Source organism: Myotis myotis, unplaced genomic scaffold (genome assembly GCF_014108235.1).
Source record: "Myotis myotis isolate mMyoMyo1 unplaced genomic scaffold, mMyoMyo1.p scaffold_m19_p_17, whole genome shotgun sequence".
NCBI classification, from domain to species: domain Eukaryota; kingdom Metazoa; phylum Chordata; class Mammalia; order Chiroptera; family Vespertilionidae; genus Myotis; species Myotis myotis.
In genome coordinates, this window is record NW_023416321.1 from 31,310,726 (window position 1) to 31,319,013 (window position 8,288).

The 8,288-nt window shown below is 48.4% G+C and overlaps 1 long non-coding RNA gene across 1 annotated transcript; it reads right to left on the bottom strand.

Annotated features, from left to right (window-relative positions):
* Window positions 1-2,247: 2,247 nt before the first annotated feature.
* On the bottom strand, window positions 2,248-3,701 carry LOC118672412. The gene is made up of 3 exons (XR_004973051.1): window positions 3,537-3,701; window positions 2,567-2,750; window positions 2,248-2,378 (listed from the first exon to the last, which is right to left on the bottom strand). It is a non-coding gene; the product is annotated as an uncharacterized LOC118672412 (long non-coding RNA).
* Window positions 3,702-8,288: the final 4,587 nt, after the last annotated feature.

The window sequence follows — 8,288 nt, forward strand, 5'->3', positions numbered from 1 at the left end:
GGGAAGGGCTGCCAGGAGCTTGACCAAAGATGACAGATGTGCCTGGTCGGTGTGGCTCAGTGGTTGAGTGTCGACCGATGAACCAGGAGGAGGTCATGGTTCTATTCTCGGGCAGGGCACGTGCCTGGGTTGTAGGCTTGATCCCCAGGGTGGGGTGTGCAGGAGGCAGCCAATCAATGATTCTCTCTCGGCATTGATGTTTCTATTTCTCTCTCCCTCTCCCTTTCTCTCTGAAATCAATAATAATAAAGAAGATGACAGGTGTAAAATCTCTGGCCCAGTGCTAGGCAGAGAGCAATCTGGTGTCAGTAAGCCCTGTTTGCTTTCCAGGGAGTGTTTACAGAGAACCAAGAGGGACTTTGTTCCCTGAAAGCCTGGAGTAGGAGAGGAAGAAAGAAGGGGAGCCGCTGAGGGGGCGGGCACGGACTGGGGCCAGGGGCTACAGCCAAACCAGGTCTCATCTCCATTTGGCAAACACCACGGGCTATAAGCCCATCCAGCCAGCGTCCACTTTCCTAGCTTGAACTTTAAGGCCCTTCACCGCATGGCAAGGGTTTGCATGGGTATAAATGTCTGTAACATTTGGTGAACTGCTTAACACTCCCGTCTCCTTCCCCTCCCTCCATCACACTTCCTTGAGACTCAGACAGTGTTGGAGAGGCCGTGTGCATTTTGGGGATCTGGCTAAGGGGAAGTTGAATTGGGCATCTATTTACTTTAAGTTTAGTGGGATATGTTTATGTGGTTCACAGCCACTTACATGAATAATTCAGTTATTCTCAGCTTAGGAATGGCCTCCTGCCCACCATGCTGCCCCACCTGGGTCCAGGGACAAGGATACAGGGCCAGAGGAGCATCACCAAGGAGCGTGTCCCGCAGCGCCTGGTACCCAAAGTACCTGGGTGGTGGAGAAGAAGCAGACCAGCGGAATGATCTTTCTACTTTCCCTATAGAAATGTGTCAAATCTTCATCACACGAAGAAGCAGAGTATGCAGCCAAAACGTTTCTAGCACCAGGAAATTAATTAATAAAAGATTTATTTTCCTGGCTTCTATGATGTTTGGGGTATTTGTCAACTGCTATGGTCCAAAGTTTGTGTCCTCTTAAAATTCCCATGACCCCCTTCACCCATTATGATCATGGCATAAATGACATAAAGTTTGCTTTTAAAATAAATGCAGGAGGGTTGGGGAAGGTAGAAGAGGGTAAAGGGTGGGGGGATAAATGGTGATGGAAGGAGACGTGACTTGGGATGGTGAATATACAATGCAGTATAGAGATGACGCATCATAGAATTGTACCTCTGAAACCTGAGTAACTTTATTAACCAATGTCACCCCAACAAATTCAATACAAAAGAAACACTCAGAAATGACATATCTGATATTAACAAGCAAGGGCATTAAGAACAATTATTGTGTGAAGAACTCTACTGCTGGCAGCTGCTATGGTCTCAATGTTAGTGTCTTTTCAACATTCCTATGTTGAAAACCTATTGCCCCATGGGATGGGAGTTGGAGGTGCCCCGTGGGAGGTGCTTAAGTCCTAAAGCCGGAGCCCTGGCAATGGTGCTCTTCTTAAAGAGATCTCACAGAGCTCCCTCGCCCCGTCTGCCGTGTGAGAAATCTGCAGCTCAAAGAGGGCCCTCACCCAGCCGTGCTGATGCCCTGATCTCAGATACAGCCTCCATAGCTGTGGGAAATAAATTGCTGTTGTTTATTAAAATAATAATAGTAATAATAATAATAATAATAATAATAATAAATGCCGATATGTTTATTTAAAAGAAATTGGGAAGTCAGGCTAGGCCCAGGCTAGTCAATTGGGACTAAAGGCAGAGGCAGGTATGCGTCTGGCTAAGTGATACGACACTAATCCTCTGGGCTCCCCAGAGAGGAGCGCGAGCAAACAGTGATGCTGAGTGTGCTTGATCCAGGGAGCTGCAGGCTCTTCCACTCCTGTTCCTGCCATCGATGGAAGGGATACCACTGGTCGGTCCTTCAAGACTCAGCCCATGGACCATCTCCCTCTCTGAACCCCATCCTGGCCTCACCGCCTGCCCCGACCCGCGGGACAACAACGGGGGAACGAAGAGACACCCTAGGAGAATGAGACAAACAAGGGACACGAAAGAATGGAGGCAAGACAAGTTCTGATCAAGCCTCAAATTTTATTCTTACCGCGGCAGGATATATACTGTTTTAGGGACGGGGGTGGGGGGTGGAGGGGGGGTGGGGGGGGTGGAGAAGCCCATTAGCTTATCAGCAGGGTTGTAGCAGGCTCCGATGTGGCAGTAGTTGCTTCAGGGAATAGGATGGTTATCTTTAGCTGCTGGCCAAATCGCAGGACACACGTAGTTTCTGGTAATTAGGAGTTTCTGGAGGAACCAGAAACTTATAATTCTTAAGATGGCTTTGTCTAAGCCGATATCTCTAATGGCTCCCAACAACCGCCCACAGGTGGGACATGTGAAAACACAGCCATAATTCCCCGGGGCGCTCCCTCCCTGCCAGGCTTCGACTTCAGTGCCTTCTGAGCATTAGTTTGTTTCACCCTCACAACCACCTGATGAAAAAGCTCGTGACTGGCTCCACCTCCCAGATGAGGAAACCGAGGCTTTAGAGGATTAAAGCAGCTGACCTGGCTTCACCCAGCTGCTGTGCCCCACCGAAAGCGGAAGGCACTTCCTTCACAGCACATCAATGCGGTTAATAATTGGCGCCACCAGGGATCCCAATGACCTATGAAACTTTCGAGGGAAAGAACAACGTGCTCTTGGCCTGTGGTCCCCAGAGCCAAGCTCGGGGCAGGGCACCAGCAAGGGCTCAGGGAACGCTGTAAATGAGCTGCTAACCTGAGCTCCTCATCTGAGTTTCATTTCCTCTCTCACCGGAATCCTCTGGGCTCAGAGCTGGACTCACAGGCAGCCCCGGGAGGCTGGGCTGCAGGTGTGTGGACCCTGGGCGGGGCTCTAGCACCCTGTTCATCTATTTTTAGTAAAGTACGGTATTCTTAGGGGGTACTACTCTGTAAAGCACATGATTGTCTAACCACTGTGTGGACATATGAAACTAATAAAGAATAATAAATATTTTAAAAAAATAAAAAATAAATTAAAAAAATAAAGTACGGTATTCTTTTTCTTAAAGATGCCCCCAAATTTGTCATTTGGGTCCCCAAAACCTACGTGGGGTGTTTGTTGAAAAGGCAGGTATCCTGCCCTGGCCGGTTTAGCTCAATGGATAGAGCCTTAGCCTGCAGACTGAAGGGTCCCAGGTTGCGGGCTCGATCCCCAGTAGGGGGCATGCAGGAGGCAGCCAATCAGTGATTCTCTCATTATTGATATTTCTATCTCTCTCCCTCTCCCTTCCTTTCTGAAATCAATAAAAATATATTTAAAAAAAGAAAGAAAATAAAAGGCAGGTATCCAGCCGCACCCCCACTCCACCCAATCCCAGGTTCCGGGAGAGTCTTGGCTCCCCATGGCTAGCATCACCTGCTGATGTTTCTCTCCTGCCTCCAGGGCTGGGCATACTTGCGGCAGTGGTAGAGTCTGCACCCTCCGCTCTCTACCCTCCACTTTCCATGAAAATGGTTGACTTCAGGAGATGTCCTGACCTCTGGATAGTTTCAACTCCTTCCCATCAGGCAGAGGCCTGAGCAGCCAGGCTCTGCGAAGGAGAAAGGTGTGAGAAGGGCCTGTGGGCAGAACTAGAAAGAAGCCTCCCCCTCCCCCGGCCCCCCCCCTCCACAGCCCCTTATCTGCCCCAGACAGGGGTCCCCGTCTCCTTCTGCTTCCAAGACAAGCCTCCTCCCTGCTCCCCCATACTTTCCAAAGGAGCGTTCAGTTTCGATTCCTGCTGGCAGAAGGGCGAGGCTCCGGCCGCAGGCCCTGTGGGGAAGGTGAGATTGTGGTGCAGGTGGAGCTCCTCGCTGGGCTTCCCCGGGCCACTCCCTGGAAGCCTGGGTGCCTGAGCCATGCGAGCCTTTGCCGAGAGGAGACTGAGAGCGTGTGAGAGCCAGAGGAGGGACTTCACTGAGGCAGTGGGAACGTTTTGCTGATGGCAGGTGACCTCACAAAGCAGGCCGATGCTCCCCCTTGAAAGGCCCAGGGCAGGGGGAGCCGGCCTGGGCCTGGAGGTGGCCGTCCAGGCTGAAGGTGACTTGTGGGCCTCACATTACCTGCTTTCTTCTCAGTGACACATGGCGTCGCTGTCTTCACTGGCCCTCCTGCTGACATACAGGTTTTTTGCCTTTTTGTGGTTTGTTTTTTGTTTTTAAATATACACGGCGTTGAGTCCCTTGGGCCTGTCTGAAACTTTTTTTTTTTAAAGACATTAAGGTGTGCTTTGCATACGAATGAAAAGCAGAGAACTTAAGTGTACAGTTTGGTGAGTTTTGACAAGTGCCGACACCCAAGTAACTCATGCTCTTATCAAGAAAGAGAACATTGCCCTGGCCGGTGTAGCTCAGCAGTTAGAGCACTGGCCCATGCCCTGAAGGGTCTCAGGTTCGATTCCCAGTCAAGGGCATGTACCTGGGTTGTGGGTTTGCTCTCCGTTCCTGGTTGGGGCTGGTGCAGAGGCAACCAGTTGATGTGTCTCTCTCACATTAATGTTTCTCTCTCTCCCTCTCTCCCTCCCTCCCTTCCACTCTCTTTGAAAAGCAATGGAAAGATATCCTCAGGTGAGGATTTTTAAAAAAGACAATGGGGATGAAAAAAGAAAGAGAATATTTCTGTCACCCCAGAGAGATCCCTCCAGCCCCTTCCCAGGCAGCCCTGCTCCTCCCGGTGGTAACCACTGTTTGATTTCTTTCCTCACAGATTCCTTGTGCCTCTCCTAGAACCCGACTTAAATGGAAGCATTCCGTGTGTATGTTGTGTGTCTGCCTCCTTTTTCTTAGTACACTATTTTTGAGACTTCCCTATATTGTGTTTACGGTAGCTTTTATTACTACATCGTATTCTATTATTGTACGGCTGCGCTGTGTGTTCACACACAAGCCTTTGTGGGGACCTATGACTTCATTCCCTTGGAGTAAATACCTAGAAGTGAAATGTCCAGGTCATGGAGAAGGTACGTTTAACGTTAGGAGGAACTACCAGAACCACGGCCAACGCGATGGACATTGTGCGCTGTCAGGACCATGGTGCGAGCGTCCAGCTGCTCCGTATTCCTGCGAACAAGGAGCGCGGTCCGCCTGTATCATTGTAGCTATTTCAGCGGGTTGATGCACAGGAGTTTTTAATTTGTGAAGTCCACTTTGTCTTCTCTTGTCTTTTATGATACCTTTCGGGTTCCGTTCAGGAAGGCTTTGCTTATACTTGGGTTACAGATTTCCTCCCATTTGTCCTAGAAGCTTTATAGTGTTGGGTTTTACACGTACATCTGTGATCCATTTCTAGTTTATTTTTTGTGTGTGGCATGAGGTATAGATCAGCGTTCCTCTTTTTCCTTATGCACCGCCAACTTGTGTAACGCCATTCGCTACTTTGAATTGCCTTTCCACATTGACTTGCTTTGGTGTCTGTTGAATATCAATCGACCAAATAAGTGTGGGCCTATTTCGGGACTTTCTATTCTGTCCGCTCTATTTGTCTGTCTTTACAACAGTGCCTTTCTGTCCTGACTAGGCTAGTGTTGGCAAGGGGGCAATTCCCAGGTTCACCGCTTGGTCTCATTTTGCCGGAGAAAATAGGATTGTTCCACGGGCTTGCCGCAAACACATTTCAGGGGTACAGGCGGAGGATTTGAGGTCTGGTGGCAAGATTTATTGGAGCAAAAACAAAGGAAGGGCTTAGGCGATGCCTCGTCTACAACCAGATGACTCAGCTCCAACGCACCGAAGTGCAGCCTCCGGGGCCACAGGCCCTCACTTGTCCCCACCAAGCCCGGGAGGAGGGCCGGGACCCAGACTGTGGTGCCGTCACCCCAGCATCCGAGGCTCCAGAGGCCTCGCACAGTCTCTGCTCCCGCCCGGCCCTTGATGGGCGCTGCACTTCCCCCTGTTAACGTAAAAAACCATTGAAACCTGTAAAGAATTTTTGTGAGTTTGTTTGAGCCAAACTGTCACACATGCAAGGATGCAGAACCTCAATGGATTGAGATAATGCTCCGGAGAATGGTGGGTTACATCTGTATTTATACAGTGCAATCCAAGGAAAGGGACATGGGTGGGTTACATGAAATCCACTGGTGATAGAGAGGCGGGAGAAAGAAAAGCGGGGGGGGGGGGGGGGGGACCCCTGGGATTGGATAAAAAGTAAAATGATAGACACATACTTAGGTAGGTGCAGGAACAATTAACATAACAATGATGGGATTTGTGCTATCCATCCTGGAGCCCAGGCACATTAGGTTGTGCCCCAGGGGGTCCAGAAAAAAGAAAGGGAAGTTACCCAGACATTTCAAGGGTATGTTATTATAGATGCAAAAAGACAGGCTCAGTTAAGGTAAAGGTTGGCCTTGTCAGTGAAGATACCAGCCTAGGACGTAACTGCCCACCCTAACTGCTTTTAGTTAAAGTTTTATTTCAAACCATCCTTTGTGGTTACAGTAGGTCTCTGAGCTTGCAAGACCACCATGCAGGCCTTCCCTGAGCTTGTCAGGTCAGCATGGGGCCCCTTTCGCCCACACCTCCTGGGGCTGCTGAAGAGAGAGAGCAACGCCTCCGGCCTTTGTTACGTTTTGATGATACTGTATTTCCTTGGGTTTGGGAAGGGGTAAGGTTTCTTTCAAACTATCCTCGTGTCTAGAGACATTCACGCTGCAAACTAAGAGCAGCTGTCGGCATTGCCATTGCCCGCCCTCTCTCCATCTGAACATGCTGGAGCCAGACAGCTAGGAATCGTCTTCACTGGCTGGCTCCAGACTCAGACTGGGTGCACAGTCTTCTCCCAGCATTAACCTGTGTTTTTCTTTTGTTTCCACAGAAACGCCTTCATAAACACCCAATCGCTTTAGCCATAGTCCTAATTTTGGGAGCCCAACTGCATAACTGAAATGAGTTTAATTAAACTGACCTGTTGTCAGGACCAAGAGACCGGTCCCTTAAGATGGAGCAATCCACCTACTTAACTTCTGAACTGTGAGACGTCCCAGGAAAGTTTCAAAGGCAGGACTGAAGGGGAACAAAAACTCCCCACCCCCCAAATATGTGTCTTTGGCATCTGTATTACTTAAGCTGGTTATTTTTAAGACATAGAAAATTCATGAAATTTTTTAAACCTCCTCTGCCCTCCAGCTGGGATTGGGAGGAAGAGAGCTGTTACCAAAGACAGCCTCTGTTTATACTAGAAAGACTTCTCTGCCTTGCATGGCAAACATTGGTTAAGCAAGTATTTGTTCTTCCCACCTCCCTGTGAATTGTCCCAGGCCCCTACCCCTTCTCCTGACCTCAGGGCAGCATATGAGCCTCAACGGTCTGACAGCCTGTGGCCTCATATTCTTATGGAGCCCTTGTACCTGCACAATTATATTTGGTTTTTCTCCTGTTAATCTGTCTCACGTCGATTTATTTATTTTTTACTTATTATTATTATTATTATTATTATTATTTTTTTACAATTCCAAAAGTTTAGCTTTAGTGTTTAATAAAAGGCAGCTCTCGACCCTTGGCAGCTGTGCCCTCAGTGTTTGCTAATAAGTGAGAAAGCAAACTCAGAATCCTGTGAAAGTTACCCAAGACAAAGGCGTTGGCAGAAGTGGAGTGGGGTGGAGCTGGCATGTGAACATGCACAAACAGATCTATGTTTTCAATATTTAAGGCTATTTTTATCTTTGCCTTAAAAAAATCCAACTCTGCTTACCGTATTTCACCATTATTGCTTTTAAGCTTGTACAACTGTGTTTCCCTAGGAAGCCACACTGTAAGCTCGGTTGTAAGTAGCCTCCTAAAGATCTAGCTAAAATGAAGTCAGACTGACGATATAAACTGCAGCAAAGTGCCATGAGCTGCAGATTTCCCATCTGTAAAGTCGGCACAAATAAAATTTACTTCTGAAGTCGCTGTGAGGATCAAATGAAGTCCTGTGTGGCCAGGGTCTGGGCACCTAGAATCTACTCAATAAATTGTTACTATTGCTACTCTTACAACTATGTCAACTTCTCTGAAACTCCTGTTTCTTCTACCAACTCTAGGGAACCAGAGAGATGCAAACACATGTAAGTATAGATAGACTGTGACAAAGCAGGGTAGGGCCAAAGAAAAATGGAAAATGTTGTGCGTTGTGTTTGAGAATTCAGCAGCTCATGATGAAAGCCAGTGTTACTTGCTGCACGTGAGG